Here is a 27614-nt window from a genome sequence, read left to right on the forward strand (position 1 = left end):
GGAGGAAATGGGAGAAGTAATAATTCCTGTATGTGACCTAAATCCCTGTGGAGGTACAGAAAGATCTCAGAGGCAAAGCTGGCTGTAGACCATGGGGAGGTTTCCTTGCTTTGGAAAGACTGTTAACATAAATAAACGGGCAGCATAGAATGGATTGAATAGGTTCAGATATATAGGTACCCCAAGGCCATCCCTTCATCCTAAATGGACCACTAAAGAGCTGGGGCCTTAGACAACATTTACCAGACCCCCCTAACCCCCAACAGCATCCCCTTCCCCTTGTTTGATGCTGAGTCAGGGTCTCCTAGAGAGTGGGTTGAAGCAGCCCTGATCCGTGAGGAGCTGGCTGAGCAGAAGGGAGGCCCACACAGCACTGGCTCTGCCTGGCTAGAGACCCTCGCATCTCAAAGCCTCTGGCTCTGACAGGCAGGGCTGGGAATGGGCATTCCAGGGGCTGAGGGAGGGAAGACAGCTACCCCCTTTGGCCCCTCCTCTGTCTCTCTCCTCCAGGGTTCTTGCCTGGTCAATGCTGGGTCCCACTGACCAGCTGCCACCAGGGGCGAGTCAGCCCAGCAGATGGTGTGAGGCCTGGAGGGGATCGCGCCAGCCAGCAGCCCAGACTTAGCAGCGCCTGTGAATTTAGGACATTCTGTTCCCAAGGTCTCTCCCTCTCTCCCTCTCCTCCCTCCATCTCTTCATTATTCATCCAGCTTCAGGCACTTTCTTCTTCCCGTCCACTTCCCTGTTCCCTTCTTTCTCTTCCCCTTTTTAACCACCACCTCTTTTTCCTTGTTCTCTCCCAGGCTTTGCAGTGTTTGGCAAAAAAAGAAGGAGGGACCAAAGTAAGAGGTAGGACCTTGAATGTCGTCACAGTGTGAACAGGGGGGAGGGCCAGGGGCTCAGTTTCTTGGCGTCACATCTTCTGGCCAGAGAACTGTGGGTTGAAGGAGGCGCTCTGGTTCCTCGTTAAAACCGCAGCTGAACACCCCTTGGCGTGCTACGGACAATGCCATCAGCAGGTAGCAATGAGGTCAAGGCCAGCGAGGCCTCAGATAGGGTATATGCCTGAGAAAGAGAAAGTTCCAGAGCTCTGGGGCTTCATTCCAGATCCCAGAGGGCCCCCGGCCCTGCATATCCCATCCCTCCTACCATCTGGAAGGAGATGGGGCTGTGCCTATGTCCACCCCTCCCCCATCCTGTCTTTTTTTCTGTAAACTCGTTCTGTCAGGACCCTGGCTAGGCTGAGCCTGTGGCCAGGGCATTTCTCTGTCTCTCCCTTAGAAGCCCTGGGTCTTTGGGTGATGGGCCAGTGCAACGCCAGTGCTAAGGGTGGTCTCAGGTCCTCCTGTTAACTGTGAATTCAGACTCTCCTGGCTTTGCCTGTCCCCCACCCTGCTAGAACCCATCCACACCCCACTGGAGCAGGTTGCAGGCTCTGTGATTCTGGGCAAGTCATTTTTTCTTCTTTGGCTTCAGTTGGGTCCTCTGTGGAAGGAGAGAGTGGAAGTGTGTGTCCCAGGGCTCCTGTTCAGCTCAGAGCTTATGAGTCTACTTGGTTCAGCCCAGATTGGCCCTCAGGGCAGTTTAAAGACACTCTGAGAAGGACACCATAGCTTGAAACATCGTGACCTTCGGAGAAGATCATGCAAATGAAAGAGGGGTTGCTTTCATCTGGGGGCATTGAGGAAGGCTCCGGGGACAGGTGGCCTTTGAAATAGGTCTTGAGGAGATGGTAGGATATGGTCAGTCAGAGGTGAGGGGACGACAGTGGAAGACGCAGAAGCAAGAGTGCAGGCAAAAGCCGGAGGATGGTCCATCCAGGTGGGGGACACTTTGTAGCAAGGCGAGTCTTCTGAAACCTCTTCTGAACCCCACTTAAGCAATGTACTCTCAAGAGCAAGGGGATAGCAGAAAAACCCCCAAAACAAAAGGCTAGGATGGGAGATGTCTAAGATTTGTTTTGAAAAGTAGTCACTGCCTTTTCTCTTCTGAACTGGCTTTAATATTTCCAGCTCCCTCCCTTTTACCAGTGAGGGGGGGTTAATCCCCAGGGGATGACAGCACATTAGGCATTCTCTGCTTAGCCTTTGTGACTTTGAACACGTCCTAGGGCACAGAGCATCCACCCTGCCCTGTCTCCAGGCATGTCCAAGCTGTCATCTAAAATTGCCCAGGCAGCATTCTTGGCCCTGACGCCCCCACCCCGGGCTCTTGTTCCTGGGCTGTATTATTCCCTTGGAGTTGCCTCCACCCTTTTCTTACTGACATGCTGACACTGCCTACATTAGAAGTCAAATTGTGGCTTCAGCTGGATGCTGTGAATTGGAGCCTGTGCTTTACCCATGCAGAACAAGAGAACGCTGAGAGCTTCATGTGAACCAGACACTGTGCAGAGCCCTATGGGAGCACCCCCAGATGAATAGGTAAGGTCTGCCTTCAAGAAGCCTGTAGCCCAGGTCAGGGCAGTTAAGGCGCCTCACCTCAAACACCTAGACATGTAGTAGGTGACTCAAGCGGCCCAGTGGGGGATAATCTGGAAGAGGGGGGATTAGCTTCATTAGAGTCTTGCCCCATTTACTTAACTTCTTACCACCGCATGAAAATACGGGCTGAATGTGCTCAATGCCCTTCTTTGCAAAGAGAAGCTGGAATCTGGATTTTAGTTTGCAGTTCCCCAAGTTGAAAAACGGCATGCTGACCAAATAAAATTCATCTGTGGGTGAAAAACATTCCCGTTCTCTTATGCACTGACAAATTCCTGAAGACATGTCTGCTGAGTGGTTGAAGAAGGGAAGGAATGAGATGAGCTGGTCCCTGGAAGTCGCTGTTCCTTTTTTGTGCACACACTGGTTCTTACACTGTTTTCCATCTTCAATACGGGTCCAGGCCTTGTTTGTACCCGAGCAATTAACCAGATAATTATCCCCTTGGGACATTAGTCACACAGCCCAAGTCAACACGGGAGCGATGGACACGTGTGCATTCTGCCCTGGGGTTTGCAGTGGAGTGGCTTTCTCTGCCCTCTCTCTCCTTTGCACCCGGGGATGGAAAAGGACGCTGTAAATATTTTCCTTAGATCATGAAGCCTGAAGTTTCTGGGCCACGGTAAGTTGAGAACAGGGCTTAGGGCTCCCTCAAACTCTCTACCTCACAAGCCCACAAACACACCAGCGCTTACTTCATGTGAAGTGCACACCTTTATACTGATGGTTGTGCATTTAGCGCCCCTATGAGATTGCAGGCACATATGTGTATTGTGTTGTGTTCTTGGCAGGTGTATTAGTCAGTGTGTTCCAGAGAAATAGAACCAATGGGATGTGTGTATATATATATGTGTGTATGTATATATGCATGCAACAATATATGTACACATACATGTGTACACACACAAATATATACACATATATACATGTACACACATATGTACACATATATCCATGTATACATATACATATACATAAGAATATATACACATATACACATACATAAGAATGTATGTGTATATATATATGAGAGAGAGAGAGAGAGAGAAGTTTTAAGGACTTGGCTCATGCAGTTGTTGGGGCTGGCAAGTCTGAAATCTGCAGGGAAGACCAGCAGGCTGGAGATTCAGGTAAGAGTTAAGGTTGCAGTCTTGAGTCTGACAGCAGCCTGGAGGCAGAATTCCTTCCCCTTTTCGGGATCTCAGTCTCCCTCGCTAATGTCTTCAACTGATTAGGTGAGGCCCACCCACACCTGGAGGGTAATTTACTCAAAGTCTACTGAGTTAAATGTTAATCATAGCACATCTTTATAGCAACATTTAGACTGGTGTTTGGTCAAACAACTGGGCACATGGACATAGTCTATCCAAATTGACACATAAAATTAACCATCACAGCAGAGTTACCATCTCAGGTTGAATTGTCTCAGGGTGTTCTAAACAACCTGACAAGCAACCCGATGCCTAAGAAAGGCTGTTAGATGGCTGTAGCCAGTTGCCATCAAGACAGTTACCCAGATAATGGTCTTTTCAGTGCTATTTCATTCTCTTGACTTTTTGTTGTTGTTGTTTTCAGTCACAAATTGATTTAGTGATTAGCCCAACTGAGATATCACAGAGGTTTCATTTTCTGTGACAACTCTGATCAGTTGCTGGTGGCTGCTTGGTGGGATCAATTGTAAAGAAGCCCAGGGGTGACCTCAGCTCAGTGGGAAAGAGCATTGTGTTTAATGACCAGTGTCCACAATGGGAACAGGCACAGGTGGGGTGGTGGCGTTGGTGGCATTGGCAGAGGTGGCGATGGCGGTGGTGTATGCACTTCCTTTTTGTTATGCATGATCAAGACCAAATCTTTAGATCCTTAGAGAAGAAGGAGAAGATAATACAGGGGAACTTACCTGGGGGGCTCACACAACAAGCCAAGTGTCAGGCTGAGGATGAGACACTAAGAGTTCAGTCTCCTAACACGGTGTCGAGTCTCCCCTTCAAACAGGAAATATCTAATGTACACCTATCAATTGACTAGTTATCCAAATGATTTTCTCATTTCCTCTATGGCTTGTATTTTTTTTTTTATTAGAAAGAACTTTATCTCTCCTAAAGGAAGCCCATGCATCATAGAACTATTGAACTACTTTATCCTAAATTTAGGACCTTCAAATTTTCTGTCTTAATTGTATTTGGCCTCAACAAAATTTTATAATCTAGGACCGTGATGTCCGATGTGGTAGCCAGTACATGTGGCTACAAAGTACGTGAAATGGAGCCAGTGTGACTGAGGAATTGAATCTAAAATGTTATTTAAATAGAAAAATTAAATTTATTTAGCCCCATGGGACTAGGAGCTATTATAGTGGATAGCACAGGTATAGAATATTTCGATCATTTTAGAAAGTTCTATTGAACAACAGTAACCTAAACAAATGTGCAATTTATTTATTTATTTTTCTTTCTTTGCCTTTTATGGTCCTACCAGGCTCACTTTTCAAAGGCTTGACATAAAGAACACTTTTTTTTTTTTGGTAGCTTTATCTCCCAATTTCTTCTGACCATTTCCTGTTTTATTTTTTTAAAACCTCCTCTTTGCTCGTATCCAAACCAGGGCTGGGCTTGAGGTAGGACCTGAAGAGCTGTGTTGCAGGCAGGCTTTTCTGTTTGGGGCAGAGGCTGCAAAAGTAGTGCTGCTGATGTTGGTGGGGAGAGAGCCTTTGGGAAGACGGGGAAGGCCAATGCATGTGCCCCCCTCAAGCTGAACTTTTGTGTCTTCCTGGTTTTAAAATGTGAAATCTCAACTCCTGTGCCATTTCTGTACTTCTGAGTTTAAATTTCTTGATTCTTTTTTTTTTTTCTCTTCCTACATCAGCTCAAGCTTTAACAATCGTCTTTTATTGGTTATCCGCTGTCCATCAGAACTCAGCTTTGATGTAAGGAAAGGGGTCCTGGGCCGGCTCCTCTGAAATCTTATTGCCCTGTCCTTACTTTTCTTTGTGAACTTGACTATGTGGTAATACTGCCTCTCAGTACAATATTTAAGAACACAGGCTTTCATCTGCAGCTCTGCCACTCCTACCTGGATGATATAGATCATGTTACCTAACCTCCCTGTGCCTCAGTTTCCTTGCTTGTGACATGTGGGTGACACTACCTCCTAGGTTTTTGGGGAGGTTAAATGCATAGTGCTTAGAAGCCTGCCTGGCATCAGTAGGTCCTATGTGAACATGAGGTAGAATCACTACTGCAGGTGTCTCCTTACTTGTTTCTCTCTCACAATAGACTGTAAGTTCCTTGAGGGCAGGGGTTCAGCATAATGCCTCGTGGGCAGTAGGATTTACCTAGCTATTTGCTTAATGAACATGTGAGTAAAACACTAGGGTCAGATAATCACTTCTCACTGCCTTCAAATGTCCCTGCTCGGACTTCCAGGTCAGCACTCAGCTCCATTCCTGGCTTCTGCCACTTACTGGCCCCTGTATCTTTGGCCTCTTTTGCCTTTGTTTATTTTCCTTTTCTGAGTCCCTCTGCTAATAGGGTCCATCAGTGGTCATTGTATCCAGTCCCCTATTTTCTGCAAGTTCTGACACCCATTCAACCTCTGCTCCAAACTTGGAAGTTGGGCCTGGGGAAGACATCCAACACTAAGACTTTAAAAATTCCCCCAAGCAGTGATTTTCTCTCCCTTTAGGAAAGTCCCAGGGCTGCAGACATGAGGGCATTGATCTGTCTTCCATGACGCATTTCTTGGGCACTGGGGCAAGGAAGTGGGTGGGTAAGAGGAGACAGTGTCATTGGCCCCCTCCTTGAGGGATTTTGGTGGGAGGTATTCCTTCCTGCCATCTTGGCTGTGATTATGTGAACCTAAAAACAGCCTTGCTGTCTAGGTTATTCAGGTGGCCAGCCGCCCCTTCCTCCCATCTCCTTTCCTGGTACAGAGGTGGTTTTGTCTTGTCTTTGGCCCTTTCTGAAATATCAACCCCCATTGCATCATGGTGTGCCAACCAACAGTTTGTCCATGCCAGGAACTTAGAGACCATGGCAACTTCTTAAATTCTCCAGGGGTTCCTGTTCCAGAGACAGAGTCATAACTGTCTAGTGCCAATGTGGCCTTTAAGATGCAGTGCAAATGAGGAATCCCACAGCCCCCTGGGCTCAATGTCCAAACCATCCCCTGGCCTGCCTGGTAGCTCCCCAGAGCATGACTAATGAATTGGAACTTCCCTTCAGACCCCCCTCTCATATGCCTCTCCCTAGCTGCCTCACTTTTCCCAGCTGTCTACTGTCCCCATCTTCCTCTTGGAAGCCACAGGACAGACATCAGGCCATCTCTGGAGAGGGAGCAGACAGAGACAAGTCAGCGTGGGCTTGACTTGACTTGGCTGCAAATACTGCTTCCTTTACTAGAGTGGGGTTGCCTGGCTCAGGTTGCCCATAAGGGTCCTTTTCACTTCTAAGAAGTAAAGCCAGAACTACTAGATATTAGAGAAGTTTTGTCTATGGCAAAGCCCAGTTCTATCTTCTTTCCTCCTTTCTTTCCCTTTCCCTTTTCTTTCCTTTCTTTCTTCCTCCCTCCCTTCCTTCCTCCTTTCCTCCCTTCCTTCTTTCCTTTCTCCCTCCCTCCCTCCCTCCTTTCTTTATTGCCTGGCTCTTATGTGCCAGACAGGGGCTAAAGAAAAAAAAAATTAAATAGTCTCTATTCTTGTCTTCTAGACCTTACACTAGAGTGGGAGAAACATACTCACAAGCAGATAGCAATGAATGAATATACAAAGTGCAATCATAGAAATAGCCCCAGAGGGCTATGGGAGCCCAGGGGGAACCTAAGCCAGGCTGTGCAGAAGGCCATCTGGCTTAAAGGAAAAATGGTCCCCAAACCCTGGTCTGCATATCTGGGTGGTCCCAGGCTAATTTTTTCACAGGTAAGAAGAGAAATGAGAAAAATGTAGGCAATACAGTATGAGGGAATGAATTCACATTTCTCAGAAAATACTGTTATTATTCTGGAATTCACACTCTTTTGGTGACATATAAAATGTTGGCAATGTTAGATGGTACTGATAGTTATGGTAGTAGTTCTTGTCTTTGCAACTATGTCTTTATTTGATAAAATAAAAGGGATCAATCACATATTAATTCCCCAACATTTTTGGAACTGTTACTGATCCATAAAACCTCAGAGTTTATGAACCTCTGGCTTAAAGCATGAGTAAGAGGTAGGCTGGTGATGGATAAAGCATTTGTGGCCAAGGGCACCAGAACTGGGTTACTGGTGTGATGTTCCCGGCTTAACACACACACTGTTCTATTTACATGCAGGAAATGCACCACGTGGCTCATCGTGTGCAAAGATGGTATCACTGGACCAACAAGTAGGACATATTTTGTATTATTTCCCTGGTAGATGTGATGGAATTTTCACTAAGACTTCCATACTTCTACACCTATTCTTACCATCGACCAAGGGAGTGCATTTGTGAGATGGCTTACTGGGGTAGGGGTCGTTTGTAGCCATGGAATGAGAAAGGAAAATGGTTCCAATGGAAGGTCAAATCCATGATCTTGGCTTGTTAGCTACCTTCACAAACAAACAGACCTAACCAGTTCCATACAAGCTGGCTGTTCTAGGAACATGGCAGAAGGTGAAATTGTTGGCATGGACCAATAGACAGAAGACCGACCTGGGAGTCATACAGTTGTGCTCACCTGCTGAGACCCACTGTTCCCTGGCTGTGTATCCTTGACTATGTTGCTTCTCTTTTCTGCCCTCAGTTTTGTCATCTATGAAAACGGGGGGCCGGGTAACTCTAGACCTGTGGTTTTCTAACTTTAACTGTATTAGGACCACTTGGAGGGCTTGTTAAAACCCTGATTACTGGGTTCTACCCACAGAGTTTCTGATTCAGTAAATCTGGGTGGGGCCAGGATTCTGCATTTATAAACATTTCCACATGATGCTGCTGCCACTTGTCCAAGCACTACACTTTGAGAACCAGTGGATTTGACACTCTTTCAAATCCTTCACCCCTAACGTGCTATTAGTCATTCTTGCCTTAAATGAGTTTGTAATCTAATTAGTGTTTTCCCTGTGAGAGGGAAGGAGATTGATGACTTTGTTTTTTTTCAGTTTCTAATCAAATATTTATTTGGCACCATCTGTGTACATATGACTGCAAGACACAGAGAGGAAGACTACCACAGTCTTCTCTTCAATGCTTCTCTGAGAACCTCTGTGTTGTGCCAGAGCTCTAATCCTATAAGGCATTTTGTATAGCCAAGTCGACTGTTTGTCGTCCCAGGGACAGGGAGAGTCTGGAAAATTGAGATCAACAGATGGTGGTAAGTCTCTCCTTCCTCCAAGCGCTTTTTCAGGGCTGACTGGTAGAACTTACTAATGAGGCAGGGAGAGGCCTGTTTGTATATACACATGAGCCTGGAGGAAGCAGTGTCACAGAGGATTCTCTCCAGGTTAGTGTGCCCCAGTCTGGGTCAACATCACCTCTTCCACCTTCCCCACACAAAGGTTTTGTTGAATAATATCTTCCAGAGTCGAGATGGGTACCAGACCAGAGGACAAAGGCAGATGTGGCTCCTGCCACTTGCAGTGCAGCCGCTGATGCAGACAGCATTGGTTTAACTGGCACAAGGAAGAATAGGAAAGTATTTAGGGCTTTTTGGATTTGGGGAGTATAGGGGAAAGTGGGACGATGGTTATCTGTCTGGAGGGTAAACAAAGGTAGTTTGAAATATACTTGTGTATATTTATCTTGCCATACACGTTGGTCATCTTTGATTTTCTAGCTCACATCTTCTGAGCCTATGCCCTTGCTTCGGCCATTGCTTTAGCAAACAGCTTTGTGCAGGTATGGCCTGACCATGCTCCACGCCAGCTGCACCATTTGTCTCCTGCCTTCTGCCCCAGGCTCCCCTATACAGTGCAGGAAGCCAGTGTGAGCCTACTCAGTGAGTCTGTAGGGCTAGGGAGTTAGTGCTCTCTGGGGCAACTTTGACCCATGAGGGACCAGAGCTAGGGAATAAAGACTCATCTCTTGTGGTTTCAGAAAATTCTGAGGCACGTAGCCCTTTAGAGGAACCTCAGCAGGGTGACTTCCAATTGCCCAGAGAACAATAAACAGCCCAATAGCGCATCCTTGATTTGGCTTTTCTTTTCTTGTTTCATTCTTTCAGGTCCTCCTCTTCTAAACCCTGGAGGTCACTTTCCCCAAATAAATCACTTGCATTCAAGCCCTTTTCACAGGTCCTGCATTTTAGGGGAATCAAAGCTAAATGGTAAACACATTTCAGACTTATAGCAACAATTTAAGAAGAACAGTCAGCTTATAGGTATTTTTTGCACACCATTGATGTGTCAGGCTCTATATCCTTTTTAAAAATAAAAATCAAATTTAAATTCTATGAAAATTTTCAATTCTATAAAAAATCAAATAGCGTAACATGGCACAATGAAATAATAATCCCCTATCATCCCCCTGACTACTATTATCCCTCTTACCAGAGGCAAGCAAGTTTAATTCTTAGCAGTGTCTCTCTATTGTTCTAATTACAATCAATTTGTCGATTTCAGTTATTATTTATTAAATGCTTATTATGCCGGATGATGTTTTAGCACTTTCATATATTCCACACCACCATTCCACCACTTTAATTATAATCACTTTGATTAAGTTATGATCAGTTTTTACATTATTATGACTATATAAGTACTGTTCATCGGTGATCCAAGTAGTGTACTACGGCTCTTTTTTTGGTTTATTTTTTTGTTCCCTAAAGTATATAACCATTTTTATGTCTTTTTTCTACTTTTTAGGTTTTTATATAATTAGTGTTACCGCTTCCCTCTCTAAAACACCTCTCAATACTATCTTCCATGTGGCCAAATGCATCAGATTTTCATCAGTTGCATTTTTGTACTGGAGTCTGAGGTCCTGCCCCAGGCTCAGCAGGGCCTGCTATAGAGCTGTCACTCGGAGACTTCCTTCTCCCGTTTTCTTGGGGCTGTTCCTCTTCACTGCTTTCCTGTGATGTGTCCTTCATTTCCTGGATTAAGTGTCCTCCTCTTTTCTAGTTTACTTCCTATTTTTTAAAACATATATTCAGTAACATCTTAAGAAAGGAAGGATGAATGGAAGGCAAAATTACTAAGACCTTGCTTATCTGAAAATGTCCAGCTATGTATATTTGAAGTATGGATTCATTGCTTTCTAGCTCCAAGTGTTGTTGTTGAGAATGGTGCGACCATTGTTATTCTCAGCCTTGATATGTAAGCTTTATATCCACGGATTGTTTAATGTTCTCTTCCTGATAATCTGCAATTTTACACCGATGGGCTTAGAAATGGGTCTTGTTTTGTTCATCGTGCTGAATACTTGATGGGCCCTTGCACTCCAAAAATTCATTTCCACCAGATTTGGAAAACTTTCTTGCATTACTTCTTTGATGAGTTTTTCCTCTCCTTTTCCTGTTTTTAATTTTTTTTAATTTTTTTATTTGTAATGGCTCATCTCTATCAGCTACTTATCTAATAAGCTTACCCCTTTTCTCTCTGTCCTTTTCTTTTTCCTCTCTCTTTATTGACTTATTCTTTGGAGTAGTGTCTAAAAGATTCCCTTGTCTTCCTTTATCTTTCAACCTTTCTACTAAATTTTATTTAGCTACTTATTATATCTTCAATTTCCAAGAACATTTTTGTTCCTGGATTTTTAATAATAGAAACTTGTTCTTATTTCATGAATGCAACAGAAAAAAACAAAACAAAACTCTTTTCTATCTTTTCTGAAAATATTATTTTTACTTGTTTGTTTCTTCTGTTTCTTTTCTACATCTTGTGTCCTCTAAGGTTCATTTTGAGTTGTTTGATTTCATCTCTGTCTTTTATTTTACAGACTTACTTTATGTGTCTGGTGATTCTTGGCTCTCTGTTTGCATTTAGGAGTGAGGCTGATAGGGACTTGTTTTTCTGAAATTGGAATACTACTTCACCTGGAATAGACTGACCAGAAAGCAGAAAACCCCAAGAAACTTTAGATAAATTCTTAGAATTTATGGAAGAAGTTAGCAAGTTTGCTGAATATAATATCAACATACAAAGTCAAATATATATATATATATATATATATATATATATATATATATATATTTTTTGCCGTGGGGTCTCCCCAAATATATTTTTATATAACAGTAATAAATAATTAAAAAATGCAATTGAGACCGATGTGTAATTTACAATAACAACAAAACATATAAGGTGCTTAGGAATGAATCTGATACACAAAAATGTGTAAGGCCTTTATAGAGAGTAAACTATTTTTTAAATCTGTTAAGACCAAAATAAGTGGAATGGCATACCAAATTCATGGCTAAAGAGATTAAAATATTGTGACAATGTGAATCTCCTCAAATTAATCATTTTACTTAATATAATTAAAAAAAATTCAAAAGCATTTTCAACAGTACTCAACATGCTGATTCTGAAACTTACAATGGACTAGCAAAGGTCCAAAAAGAGCTAAGACACTTCAGGTAAAAAAGAACCAGGTGATAAAAGTTGCTTTTCCATGGATTACCACAAATCTTTGCTATTGATTTACCTTTTTAACTCTACATCAACAACATAATATCTTACTTATTTAAATAAATGAATGAAGCCCCCAAGTAAACTCCCCATATGTGAAAGCCTAGAGAAGCAGCAGAGCATGTACAGCAGTAGTGTCCATGTAGAAATGTAACACAAGCCACATATGTAACTTAAAAATTTCCAGTAGTCACATTAACAAAAAAAGATGAAATTAAACCACTATTTTATTTAACCCACTATAACAAAAATATTATTTCAACATGCAGTAAATATAAAAATCATCAATGAGATAGTTCACAGTATTTTTTTGGACTAAGTTTTTGAAAGCCAGTTTATATTTTATGCTTACAGCACATGTCTCTGTCACCCTGTCACCCTGTCATCCTCTGTCACCCTGATCCTATTTCAAGTGCTCAGTGACCCCATGTGGCTAGTGGCCATCATATTGGAAAATGTAGGCATAGGAGCTAAGAGCATTGGCTCTGAAGCCAGGATCACTGTTTACTAAGTGTGTAACCTTGAGCAAATTACTTAACCTCATGGTGCCTTAGTTTTCTCATCTCTAAAATGAGAGCAACAATAATACCACCTAAAAGTGTTATATGGATTAAATGAATTAATAAACATCTTTTATGGTGTGTCTCACATGTATCACACTTTTCTAAATACCTTACATGCATTATTGTTAGCCAATGTATGACAGATGCAAGCCATTAAAAAAGGATAAACTTTCAGAGTGGATCTGAATATAATTTTTAATGAGGTAGTTATCAAAAATAGACTACCACCTCACAACATATCTTCAAACTAAACCTAGTTAAATCTAGAACCAAAATGTGAAATGCAAAGCTTTAAAACTTTAACAAATTATTCTCTAATCTGAGGTCACAAAGATATTTTCTTGTATCACTTTTTTTCCCCCCTGAAAGATGAAAACACCAACGGTAAGAAAAACAATGATTGATCATAGAATTTGTATTTCTCAAAATACACCCAGAAGATAAGTCGATAAATGGGAGATGTTTCAACTCATATAACCAACCAAAGATTAGTAAAATATATAAAGAACTAGAAGAAAATGACTAATAATCCACTTTTCAAAATGGGTAAAAAAAAAATTGAATGAGCATTTTACTAACCAGGATATATGTATGGTTTTTAAATATTTGAAATAATGTGCAACCTCACAAATAATCAGAGATATGCAAATTATAACCAAATGAACACATTTCACATCCTCAAGATTGGCAGCAATTAAACTGACAATATGAGGTGTTGGTGAGGCTATGGAGATCAGGAGAATCTTATACAGCTGGTGAAGTGGAAGTTGGTCAAATGCACCATGGGAAGTATTTGACATTATCTGGTAAAGTTGATAATGAGCAAAGATTATGCACCACTCAGTCTACCTCAACACATATACTCTCAGAATCTAAGGCACAGATGCAGTAGGTAGGCCATTTGCACAAAGTCGGGCAGAGTGTTCACAATGACAAAAACCTAGACACAACCAGAAATTCACCATAAAGAGAATGGATGCATGAATTACAGGATTTTCTTATAATGTAACTTGATACATCAATGAAAAAATAAATTTTCATACACATTTCAATGTGGATGAACCTCAAAAGCATAACGTTGGGCAAACAAAGCAAATCGTAGAATAAATGCAGTATGACACCGTTTATGTAAAGTTCAAAAGCAGACAAAACTAAACAATAGATTGTTTAGAGATATGTACATGTGTGGGAAAATTACAAAGAAAAGCAAAGAAAATGATTAAAACAAAACTCAGCATAGTGGTTACTTTGTGATGGAGAACGATGCATGAGGGTAGGAACACATACAGGGTTCAAAGTTCCTGGTGAGATTCTATTTCCTAAGGCAAATGGATGTACAGGTGTTTTTAATATGATTATTTTAACCATATATAGACATTATGTATGCTCTTTTTATGTACCTTATACTTTACAATGTAAAAAAAAAACAACCAAAAAACTGGTTGAAATTTGTTTTGCTCAGGGCTTTTTGATTGTTGGGTTTTACTTCACTGGGTCCTGGAGTCTCTGGGGGTGATTAAGCTGTGAGCTGGAGATTTATTTGGGGGGACTGCCAAATGCCAACATCTGCAGGCCTCTCCTCTGGGTCCATTCAGTTTTCCAGGGAATTCTCCAGTTTTGCCTGGGAGGTGAATGCCTGGCTTCCAGGAACCCAGAGCTGTAGGGGAAACGGGACTGGTGTTGGGTGGGAGCTGGGGGAGGGGCTCATGCAGAATTCTCCTCAATCTCTGCATCTCAGCCTCACCCTCACTGAGGAGGCACATGCCTTGCTGTGTGAGGTGGAGGAGGGAAACTGGGGTTTGCTCACTTCTTAGGGACTGCCAAGCAATTGCTGCGTTTTCAGCCCCATGCTGCCACAGTCCCGGGTAGTCCCATTTCCGAGCTATTCTGATTTCCTGGTGGGTCACATGGATTCGCTTCATCATCCTACCCCCACACCCTTTTAATGAGTCAGTTTTCTTCTTCCATTGGTTTTCCATCTGCAAACATGTTCTTGATGTCTTTCACCTTCTGCGATTGCTTCTTTCATTCTTTTTCTCCTTTACTCTCATGTTAGTGAGATTTCTAGGATAAAAACATGCTTTCAATCTGCTGTATTGAACCTGAATTACTGCTTTCAACAATCCTTTCCATGTTGCCTGTTTATCCCCATTTTATAGTTAAAGAAACTGAGAACATAGAGGGAGCATACCACTTGCTGAGCCAAGACTCAATCTCAAGTGTGAATGACTCCCTCCTACACTGCCTCTCTCCCAGCAAGAAGGCTCCAGGCTCCTGTAACCCTTCTGGCTTGAGTTGTATCCTTGTGTCTAACCCAGAAACTTCCTGCTGCAGGTCCCCATGTCAGCTCTCCACTGGGTGTAATGAACAGCCTATATCAGGACACTCAGCTCTGCAGCGGCTCAGCCTGCAAAGCTGTGTTCTCAGCCAGGTGTGTGAAAAGCCCTGAAGCTTCCCTTGGGTGCAAGCACAGTGACCTTGATTCTGGATGGTAATGGATTCATGCAGGCAGACAGTTTCCTTTGGAAGCAGCAGATATTCATCAGGGCCATCAGCCTGGTTCATAGTGAGAAGCACTTGGAATGAAATTTTATCCAGCAGTGGTGGGGAGAGAGAGAGAGAGGGAGAGAGAGAGAGAGTGATGGGAAAGTTACTTTTTTTTTTCCTTTTGACAACCACAAGTTTTCTGCACTCCCTTGAAACCAAATTTCTGTTTTGACTAAATGGAAAGTCTCCAAGGAACGAGAGCTGAGGGGGGAGATTTTTCTGAAAGGCGCCTTCTGTTGCTGTCCATCAATTTCTTTTCCCCCTCCTACCCTTGCCCCACTTGCACTCCTTTCTTTCTGCCCTCTCTGACCCCATCTCCACTATCTCCATCAACTGCCCACTGAAAAGGCACTCTGCACCTCCTTCTCTTGCTGGGTCATGGGTAGGCCAGGTCCCTGAGCGATCAGTGCGATGGACCCACCAAAGCCAGGTACTGACAATGTAGGACTTCGATACTACATGTTTGTCGAATAAATGGAAACATGAAAGAATGAGTGTTACTGGAATACTCAGAGGGAGTGTACAAACCTGTAAGAATGGGGACTCCCTCAGTGGCCAGATTTGCCTCCATTAGCTTATATAATAATTGCCTAGGGGAAAAATATTGAGAGTTGCTGGTTAACAAGGAAGCTTGAGGGAAGCCCATTGGCTCAGTTGATTAGAGCGCAGTGCTCGTAACACCAAAGTTGCCGGTTCGATTCCCACATGGGCCACTGAGTTGCATCCTCCACAACTAGATTGAAACAACTACTCAACTCGGCGCTGATGGGAAAAAAAAGAAGGAATCTTGAAAACATTATTAAAAAAAAAAAAAAAAGGAAGCTTGGACCAACAGAAATAACCAGAGGGGATAGTTGCTGTAGGTCAATTTGGAGCTTCTTTCTAGTGACATTATCAAGGTGCCATCTTTCTGTCTAGGGCATATGGCAGTCATGTGACTTTCTTGGGTGTGGCTGGCAGTAAGCATGACTTTGAGTTGCACCATTAGATCAAAGACAAAGTGATTTTGTATAAGGACACTGGGGGGAGAAGAAAACACTGGGTGACAGTAGAAGGGACGGTAGGAATATGCTAGCTAAAAAGAAGACAATTTGATAGTGAAGAGGAGGGCGCCTCTTTCTGTGGTAGCTGGAGGCCAGGCTTGCTCTAGGAGTTTCCTTGTCTCAGGGACTTAGGCCTGGAGTTCTATTGTTTTTTCAGGGTGAAGTGGGTACTCGTGGTTTGAAAGAAGGAATGTAACCAAAAGGAAACTACAGAACAGAAGTGGCCAGAGGAGTTGAGAATCATTTGCTTTAGGCTAAAGGTAAGAGCAGAACGAAGCAAGGAACAGATAACAGATTTCTTGACCGGCCAGCCACAAAATTCAGAAAGGTTTAGAATGTGGAGATTAGGTGGAGGGGGGGATTAGGATACAGTGGTTTCTGAAAAGACTCATCTCTTACGTTGGAATGTTCTATTTGCCTGTGGCTGTGACCTGGGCATAGGTCGCGCTCCTGTAAATCTGTTTGTCTTGAAGTAAAAGTCATTTCGTGGTGCTCATGATGACTGTGGGGGCTTGAGTGGCAGCCAGGAAGAGTTGGGGGTCATGTATCCAGGGCTGAGCCCTCAGGAAAGACTCCCCCAAGCTATTAGACAGCAAAACTAGTCTCAAAGGCTGACAACAGGAGCCTTGTGGTTTATCCTGAATCTTCTTCCAATGGCCTCTCGCTGCATCCCTGCACTTGCCGCCAATCCAACATCACGCTCAATCACGTGACTTCCCTCCTCCTTTTCATGCAGGAAGGGAGGCGGGTGACTTCTTTGGGGAACACATTTCGTGTTGCTGACACAGATCCCCAGGCATGTGAACTAACGTGCCATGTTTGAGCATGGACTTTCCATCTGAGCCTATACAAATGTTACCACATTGGCTGAGACTATTGGTCTACCATCCCTGCTGTTCTATCTGAGCTTGGCATCTGTAATTTACTTAAGTAAATTCTAAGAAACTGTATTTCACCCTAAACTTCTTGGGGGGTATTTCATTGTCCTTGGTATTGACTAAGCATCATCGCCACACACTTATCTTGTTAGGCTAGTAAGATGTTTTAAAATAATATGAAGTGTTAATGCAAGAAGTTATTACAACTATTTCCCTTTCCATCTCTTCTGATTCTTACATTTTGATATCATCCTCTCTACATAAAATTGAATAATATCACGTTTCTATTTTCCCCTTTTACCACTGTATTAATTTCTTATTGCTGCTGTAACAGATTAACACAAATTTAATGGCTTCAAGCAACACACATGTGTCCTCTGACAGTTCTGGAGGTTAGAAGTCCTAAAATCAAGGTGTTGACAGGGCTGTGTTCCTTCTGGAGCCTCTGGGGAAGGATCTGTGTCCTTGCTTTTTCTAGCTTCTGATGGCTTTGGCTCATGGTATCACTCTCCATCTTCAAAGCCAACAGCATAGCATCTTTTGCTCTCTCTTTGTTCCTCCACTCCTATCGTCACATACCTTTCTGATTCTGGTTGCCCTGCCCCCCTCTTATAAAGACCCCTGTTTTCATTGGGCTCCTAATCTAGGATAATCTCTCAATCTGAAATCCTGAGCTTGATCACATCTACAGAGTCCCTTTGCTGTATAAAAAAACATATTCACAGGTTCTGAGGGATTAATATGTAAACATCTTATTACTCAGCATACTACAACCACAGCCATTGTAAAAATTGTGTTGTAATTACCAGTAAATAATTGTTCACAACAAATGGTTTTCTGCAATATTTACCACTTAGTGCTGAGAGACAAATTCCTGTGAGTTCTAGCTCACCTTCCACTGGAGTTTCTGAGACTTGATAAAAAGCCAACAAAGAAGCGTCAGTGGTGCTCATGCATATTTTTCACTGTCCCAACATAATGCTGGACAATAGCAGATAATAAATGTTTATTATCTATTGAAATATTTATTGAAAAAAAAATACAAGACAAATCAGCCCATGGTTAATTGACTTTTTTTTTGTAGGTTGAAGAATTAATATTTCTTCTACTTAAAAATTTATGGTCCTAGATGGATTCATTTTTAACTCTAATGACAATTAGAAAAAGAATCCAACCAAAAAGTTATTGCTAGTAAAAGCCGAAGAATGTCAGAACTTAGTTCCTACTTGCCCTGTGCTAGGCTGAATCTTCACATTATCTCGTTTAACCTTCACCACAACCCTATTAGCTTGGTACAGTCATTATTGTCACTTTGTAGGTGAAAAGAGTGAAGGTCCAAGCAGTTTTGTGGTGGTCTCATTGGGCTGTTAACCTCGGATGACATTGAGTCCTGGCCCACTCCTCTCTATTAGCGTCAGTGGATATTTCTGGATTTAGCCTGGTGGTCATGTTGAGGGTGGGAGCCTTATCTATCACCCACTTCCCCCAAGTTCTCCCTTAGCCTTGGGGTCAGGAGTAAGAAAGAACCATCACCGCCTTAGCATGGGCAGCTCCCCTAGAAAGCTAGAACTAAGAGGACTGCCAAAGGGAGTTTGCTTTATTTATCTTTTGAATTTTCCTCCTACAAGATGCCCCTATAGCTAGGCTTTTCAAAGCTCCAGAGTGAGTGAATGAGTGGAATTTGCTAGAGGCAGGACGAGGGATAGGCAGCTGCTGCCAGCTCCGATGATGTTCCTCTCTACAGATGGGAGCCTCCTTGACTCCCACCCTGATTAGAAGAGGAAGAAATGGGGTGGAGAGGACCGGGCCTGGAGCCAGAGGATTTGATGGGCCAGGAAGGTAGGGAAGAGGGGTTGGGTTCACCAGGGTCTTTTGGGAGCTGAGATTACTATTAGAGATCAAGAGTGTGGACTCCCTGGATGCCTGTCCTGGCTCCACCACTCAGTAAGTTGCTTCATTTTTCTCATCAGTAAAATGTGGATAAAGATAAAAGCTCATTCCTTTCAGGGTTGTAGTAAGTCAAAACATATAAAGCTAAAATATATATATATATATATATATATATATATATATATATATATATATACACACACAGCTCAGAGGACAGTGCCTCGTAAATGCTCGATAGATGTGAGCTACTGTTAGTAAGACTATTGTTGAGACCTTTTGGAAAGGAAACGGAGCTGTAAGAGCATGCGTTCCTCCGTGGTATGTGCCAGAGAAGTAAAATGCATCAAGTAGGCAGGGCCCTAGGTTTACCAGATTTCACAAATACAAATATGGGACTCTGAGTTTAATTTGAATTTCAGATAAACAAACAAATATATATGTATAAATATATATGAAAAAAATAGAATCTATATAGATCTAATAATCTAATCACAATCAGCCCTCTGTATCCACAGGGAATTGGTTCTAGGACCTCCCACAGATACCGACGTTTGTGCATGCTGAAGTCCTTTATATAAAACGGTGTAGAACAAGGCTCACCGTCGGCTCTCCTCCTCCATGGATTCAGCCAACCGTGGATCGAAAACAGTATTTTCGATCCACAGTATTTTCAATCTGTGGTTGGAATCCACGGATTCAAAACCATAGATCTGGAGGGCCAACTGTATTTATTAAAAAACATATCTTTGGTATAAGTATGTTCCATGCATTATTGTTTATCTGCAACACAAATTTAACTTCAAATGCTGTATTTTGTCTGGTAATTCCACGTGGGGTGAGAAAAAGGAGGGGAAGGCAAATGAAATCTCTATACCTAAAGAAAAAATTTCGGTGCATTAACAGCAGTATTCCCTCCAACCCCACTTCTCGTGTGCTGTGTTTCTGGAGGCCAGACAAGGAAACCTCTCTCCTCAGCCTCCACCTGGCTCCCATAGCTGAGACCAGACAGCCATTCAACCCATGAAACCGGAGCCTGTGTTTGCTGGCTATTAAGCCACTCTGTCCTCCATCCCACCCCCAGGCCCGAACACAGAGGCTCACAAACACACAAAGGCCTTGGCTAGAGGTGGAGAGGTTAAGGGGGAGAAGGGGCGGGAAAAGGATTAGAGTTTTATCAGAGTAGCATCTGCAGAGATGCTTCCAAGACAGGCATCACTCTGAGCATGTCTGTGGCCAGGGGCCAGGCCTGGGGGGAATGGGAAAACACCAGCTGGCCAGGGAAGGAGTGGCCCTTGAGGGCAGAGGCTGCGCCAGGTGTGTGAGGGGGTGGGAGGACTCTCCTTCCCTTCACAGGGCTGTGTGCCCCAACGCAACATTTTTCCTGGGCCTTTTTTTTTTCCTTTTTGGTCAAACGGTTACTTTTCAAGCATCAGGTAGCAAGTGCTCCTTTAGCTAGGAAGTTGATATTCCTGGTCACTTGCATTTCTTATGGGGTTCATCTGCGTCTTCCTGGGGTGGCAAGCTTGCAGTCCTGCTGTCTTAGGGAGCTATACTCCTTGGTATCCTATGCTGTCCTATACCTTCACCCTAGGCTTACTGTAAGTCAATTCAGATAAGACAATAGGAAGAGGATATTTTATTCCTCAAGATCACAAGTTCTCCCAGCTTTTGACACTGACAGCAAAGCTTTGTCTCAAGTTCACCCACAACTTCTGGCAACATTGAGCATTCTCTTTCTAACCCCTTTTTTTGGTCCTTCTTCCAACATATTTTTTCTACTTCCTCTCTGCTTCTCAAGTTTACTTATCAGTAAAGGAGAAAAAAAAATCAGAATGGCTCATTTAAGAACAGCCTATCATGAGGGATAGAAGGACTTTCTAAGCCTGATGTAAAGGGAGGAAATCCACCAGGAAGATATTAATAAATGTGATTCTGTACACATTGAAGACTTTCCTATGTCTCAAAATACTATAAAAACATACACACAGGAAATATTTGTAACATACAGGCTTTATATACAGAATGATTAAAATTCAATAACAAAGATAAACATATACAACTAATGAAGACATTTAAATGACCAACAAATATATAGAGAAAAAAGGTTGACCTGACTGGTAACAAAAGAAATTTAAATCGAAATAACAATGAGATTTCTTTTCTGTGTGAGATTATTTTGCTGCACCTAAAAAAATGACAGAAACATTTTGTAAAGAGACCACGCCAAGTTTGACAAGAAGGTAGAGGAGCGGGGACTTATAAGAACTGTAAATTATCGTGTTCAAAGGTAATTTGTTTTGGAAGGGTAATGAGGCAACACAAATCAAGAAACAAAAATGTCCCTACCCTTTGGACCGGTTATTCTACTTCTAGTAATCTTTCTAAGAAAATAATTAATGTTTCCTTTCCAAGATTTCACTGTGAAGATGTTCACAATACTGCTAATTATAAGAAAAAACTTGAAATCTATGTCCAACAATTGTTTTAATGGATTATGACTCATTAATCATTGGATTATAAAGACATTTAAACTCATGCCGTAGGATGGTGATTTTTGAGCAATTCTCAGTAGAGTCCTTTCAAGTGGCATTTTGGCTCTAGGTCTCCTGCTCCTGATGGGTACGCTTCTGTTTTACGTACTAGGCTTCCATGTAAGATTTACTGCTCATTTGATCCAAATGCAGAGTCATGGTTCATAGATGTGTAAACCTGCTTTCTGTGTCTGGTTTTGTAAAATTATTATTTGGGGTCATGGGCTTTAGAAAAGACTTCTTAATGAAATAGATACTGATGCTGCTTCACCCTATTTGTCGGTAGCATTTCTCATGATTAGTGGGATGACTTCCCCTCATGGTGGCTGATAAATGTTAACAAACAGTTTTGTGCAACAGATATAATGTGCTCAGCATCAGTGTCCTTGAGAAATGCAAAGGCAGTACTCAGTGTTTCGTTACACGTGCACTACTGGTGGAAGAGTTTATTGCAAAACAAAATGTGTCCCAAACAATAAAAATAGTTGCACCTTATTTTACACCTAAAAGAAATGCCATGTGACATATTTTGCTGCTTAGGGTATATTTCTTGCACACATATATACTTACTTATGTACTTAATCTATAATTTCCCATCTGTCTCAACGATATCACTAGTGGCTCACCTGGTAGCTGTGGGCATTTCTCAGCTTTGGCACATCCCACTGCCAAACGGCTGTAGGCTCAAGTGACTAGTAGACACAGGAGCACCAAATACTTCTAATACTACAACCTGAGACTAGGAGATGCCATCCCTAGCTGCTTGTGCCCAGGTATACTTAAAAGTATTACTAGTGGGTGCCTTGAATAGTTTTCTTGGAAAACTATTATAATAGTTTTCTTGGAAAAGAGGCATTAGTTACATTGGGTCCAGAAATGCTAGTGAAAAGGCGTATCATTATCACAGGTCATCTTCCTAATCTAACCACAGGTTCAGTACACACACATGTCACATACTACTAGATGACACCATGGCAGATGCTGAAAGCATAAAAGCTGAAAGCATCTCTATCCTAGTGATGGCGGCATCACAGAGAGGACCCGGGGACCTCTTCTAGAGACACAGGTAATAACAAAACCCTCATTTGCCAAAGCTCTATGTTTCTGTGACAGGGCAGAGGAGGAAGAGGAGGAGGAATCCCTAACCCATATCACCTTATTTTAGTACAATTAATAATATGACTTTATCCAAGAGTGGAGAACCTGGGAAATAACACACTAGGTATGATACTCAGACAACAGATATACCCCAGGATTATCCCAGGCAAACCTGGGTGCACGGTCACCTTATCTCCCCCCCACACACATACTTTTATAAACAGTCCTTTGTGAATAAACCCTTCTGGACTCATGTGATTTTGAATGTGCCATCTGTTTCCAGTTGGGCTCCTGGTGGATACAGTGGCATAAAAGGCTGTTCACAATATATTGTTACATGACAACAGAATATTACAAAGTAGAGTGACAGTATGCTCCAAATGAAGAATCCTAGGTAGCTATGTATATATAATTGCACAGAAAAAAACCCTGGAGGCATATACAGGACTGACTACTGCGGTATGAGGAGTAGATAGGCGAGGAAGGGAGAGGCAAGAGAATACACGCACATACACCCATAGTTTGATATATATATTTGCAGTTGTAAAAGTGGGCTAACCATTTTCAAAAGTGAGGAAAGAGACAATAGAAGCCATTTTTGGAAGGCAAAAATGTTTTGCATTTCCATAAAGAGATGTCGAGATGTGACAATTTTTATGATTCTTAAAAGTGGGACTTGGTGGAAATGGAAAGGTCTAGCATAAGCAAAATGGAGCATAGCTTTCTCCAAAAGAATATGGCAGAAGAAAGGCCAGCTGAATACAGAGGGCTCAAGATGGAGGGCCCAGCAGTCCCAGGTTTGAAAAAGGAGGGCTCTGCACCAGGCGATACAGTGGCCCAAAGATAGAAATGGGTCAGTAGCCAGCAGTGGCTAGCACCTATAAGGAGCTGTAGTGCCAAAAAGTATGGATGAATGTTAACTATAATAGTAGACGTTAGGTGTATGCTTGTCCTATCCGCATATGAGCCAAGGAAGAAAATGGAATAGAAAATTGGTGACAGAGTAGATAAGAAAGCTGTGGAAACAGGGTTTTCTGTCCAGTGAAAAGAGGAATGACCCCCTCTCTAGCCTAGTGATGGGCGGCATCACAGAGAGGACCCGGGGACCTCTTCTAGAGACACAGGTAATAACAAAACCCTCATTTGCCAAAGCTCTATGTTTCTGTGACAGGGCAGAGGAGGAAGAGGAGGAGGAATCCACTGGGAAAAAAGAAACCAGTTGCAGACTGGAGCTCTACACCTGCCATTGGAGGATTTTAGAGATGCTGATTAGAGGCCAGAGAGAAGCAAGGCGAGCTGAAGAAGTAAGCCGCCTCGTCAAAGGGAGGGCAGTGGAAAGAATCCAGAAATAGAGCTGGAAGACCCAGTTCCAGCAGGAGGAGCATGAAGGAGACAGATGAAGTGGGGAGTGAACACCCCTTGGGGAGGTGGATTGGACATAGGCCAGGCAGGGTGGTGGAAAATAGCTGTTGGTGCCAGGAGAAGAATGAATTGAGTGAGAGGCCACGGGAAGGTGGGAGGGGAGGGCACAGGGCAGGCCCTGTAGGAATCGGAGACATCAAGTGAACGATGATGATTATTCCAGCTGTCCAAAACCCGTTCTGTTGACTTTGTGCTGGCAGGATGAGGGTCTGGATGGGAGCTGAGGGTGGCAGTTGCGGGAGGAAGGGGGTACTGGGGAGGGGCTGAGGGTCAGAGTGTTGGCGGTCATGAGCCAGTGTGAATGATAGCGCTGCCCCACAGGCTCCGCAAGAGTGGGATTGGTTTGACTTTTATAGTTTGTGGAGCGCTGATCCTAGCCCAGATTGTGCTCTGAGAAAGGCCGAGACTCCCAAAAAGAGCATGTTAGCTTGGGTCATGGGGTCATGGGGTCCTTCTGAAGGGACTCCCTGAGGAGCGCTCCGTCTTTGTCAGGGCCTTGGAAAGTGCTAGGCCAGGGCAGGGGAGGGGCAGCTTTTTGGCCAGAGTTTGTTAGTGACCTCAGGGCTTTCTTGATCCCCAGAGGCCTTACTGCCCCTTTGGATTCCTCAGTCTCACCCATTTCTCATGGTGGCCTCAGAGAAGGTTCTCTGTAAAACACAGTAGACCTGGTAAGGGAAACTGAGGTCAGCTGTGAGCCGTGCCCTCAAACATATTTTTTCTCCTTCTGCAGCATTGCCTGGAGATGAAAAAGAGGTAAGGTGAAGTGGAGAGAGGGAAAGTTTCTTTAAAGGAAAGACAAAAATTAACTTACTGACTCTCATCTCCAAGCCCTGTAACCCAGTTGTAAGATCTGCAAAACTTCATCAATTAAGTATCTTTTTAAGTCCCATTTTGGCAGCTTTCTAGAGACTCTAACCTACTTCATAATGCCACATCTCAGACCTTGACCACCTCATTTTGTCTTGCCTATGTTTTCTGTTCACTTGTCATTTGTCCATTTCTTCTCTTGTTCTCTGCTTTTGGTGGAGGACAAGCTTTCTTCATGGAGAGAACCCAGTTCTAAAATGGTTCAAGTGTTAGAGATGGTTGACAAAGCCCATGGCTGATGGAGCTCAGGGAATGGCAGATGACAGAAAGCCCCAAGAAAAAAGACTCATGTAAATCCAGAAAAGAGTTGGAGTCTTTGATCTTTTTTTCTTTTTAAACGACCTTATTAAGATAGACTACATATAGCATGCAATTCTTCCATTTCAGTGGCTTTTAGTTTATGCACCGAGTTTTCAATAACTACAATTTTAGGATGTTTTCATCACCCTAAGAAGAAACTCGGCACCCCTTAGCCATCAACCCCCAATCCTCCCATGCTCCCAGCCCTAGGCAACAACTAACTTTCTTTCACTGTGAGATTTCTTAAAGCAACAGCCACTCAACCCAGAATGCCGTGAATTTGTCGTTTGCTTTAGAGCCTGTGAAATGCTGTCCTATAGTCACTCTCCTTTTTATCTTTTCATCAGCTCATTTAAGTAATCAAGGAAAGTGGTTTTATCTTGCATTTCTCAGATCAGAAAACTGGGGTGTCTCTGAAGGACAACATACCAGCTCCCATAGGGGAATGAGGTGATGCCTCCCTTCACACCTTGAAAGAAAAACAAAGAGGAGTTTGTGAGTCATATTTCCGTCAGTGCACCTCAAAATTTAGGAAAATAAAGGCAAAGACAAGATGAAGAAGCAAGAGGAAAGGGCTAAAGCTGCACTTGGAGGAATTGAGGTAGAACATCTGTTAGAATGCTCTAATTAAGATTTATGAGCTGCTGGAATGCGCTGCCAAAGGTAGCTGCAATATCTCCTTTTCTTGGGATTAAAAAAAAAAGAAGTAAAACCACAGCAACGTTCTCTGGCAAGATTTATTTTAAGGAGTAGTTGTACTGAGGGGCAGGGGGATGGATTGGGTGGCTGTCCAGTCTCTCCCAGTGCTAGGATACCAGGAAGGCAGGTGGCACATGCATGCCAGCCATGCTGACAGGAAGTTATTCATAGCCCCTGCAAAGACAAGGTCCTATTTATTTTTGGTCCTTCTGTCTGTAAAATGAGACATTCTATACTCCCTCAGCTGAGGGCAAAGCCCTCAACAAGGCGTTGTAGAAACTTCAGAGAAAAGGCCAGCACACAATTCCTGGCCTTCAATTCAACTTTTATTTGCATAAGAGTGTGTTCTGGTTCTCTACTGCTGTATAACAACTTACCTCAAAACATAGTAGCTTAAAACAATAATTTATCACCAGAGTTCACAGTTCCATGTGTAGGCTGGGCTCACCACTGGGCCGCTCTTCCTAAGGCTCTCTCATGAAGTTGCAGTTACACATCGGCTGGGGCTGCAGTTTCAAAATGGTGCCCTCACATGGTGGCAGTTGATGCTGGCTGTTGGTTGGAAGCTCCTCTGAGGTTGTCAAATGGACTGTCCTCATATGGCTCAAGCTATGTGGGCTTTTTGCAGCATAGTGATTTTGTTGTCTAGAAGGTCCAGGCTGGCTTCAGTCGTATTCCTAGCACTTTGATGGGGGAACGTTAGAAGGTAGGGGCTTCTCTGTGCTTTTTCTCTTTCTAGTATGGTAGTCAGAATGTCAGGTTAGGGCTCCCAGAGACCAGGCCCAAGCTAACAGTCCTTTTAAAGGTCAGGCCTGAACTGACATAGCGTCACTTTTATTGTGGTATGTGGATCAAAACAGTCACTGTTCATCCCAGATTCAGGGGGAAAGAAAGAGATCCTACTTTTTACTGGGAAGAGTGATAAAGAATTAGTGATCATCCTTAATCTGCTATGAAGTAGAGGGGAGTCAGTGAAGGACTAAGGAGTAATATGAGAAGAAGGCATAGAGCCTCAAAACTAAAATAGGCAAAGGGTGAACTTGAATAAAGCTATGGACATAAGAATTGGCCTGGAGTGGTATATATTAAAGTCAGAAAGGCCTGAACGAATTAAATAACTGGAATTAAGTGAGCTACATCTTGGAATAATTCATTAGTTAATCCAATTATGTAATAGACATTTATTGAGCCCATAGCTAATGTAAAACACTCATACTACAAAGATAAGTATGACGTGGACCCTGCCTTCTAGATCCTCAAAGTTTGGTCGTCCGTGCATTAGGTGACCCCCAAATCCAAAAAGGGCTTTCTTATGTATACACCACTCTCAACACAAAATATTATAGTTGATATCCAAACACTACATAGAAAAAATTATTGCTGCAAAGATATAATAATGTTGTTCGCACAAGTCTCCTGAGTTAGCATGGTATCAGGCAAAAAAAAGGAAAAAATATAATTATTAATAAAAATAGATGAAAGATACAGGGCAGAGTGGCCAAGTCAAATAGATTTCTCTGGAGGGATTCCTTTTGGTGGGTATATTTGCCTTCATAGAACATTATTTGGAAAAAATGGGGTATGTTTAAGACCCTTGGGTTCAGTAGAAGTTGCTCAGAGGCCTTGAGAAAACAGTGGCTATAATTCATGTTTCTGGACCAGGATTTTTTGACACATCCAAAAGGACTCCCAGTGGGGATATGAGACTGCT

Source organism: Hipposideros armiger, unplaced genomic scaffold, assembly GCF_001890085.2.
Source record: "Hipposideros armiger isolate ML-2016 unplaced genomic scaffold, ASM189008v1 scaffold_38, whole genome shotgun sequence".
NCBI classification, from domain to species: Eukaryota; Metazoa; Chordata; class Mammalia; order Chiroptera; family Hipposideridae; genus Hipposideros; species Hipposideros armiger.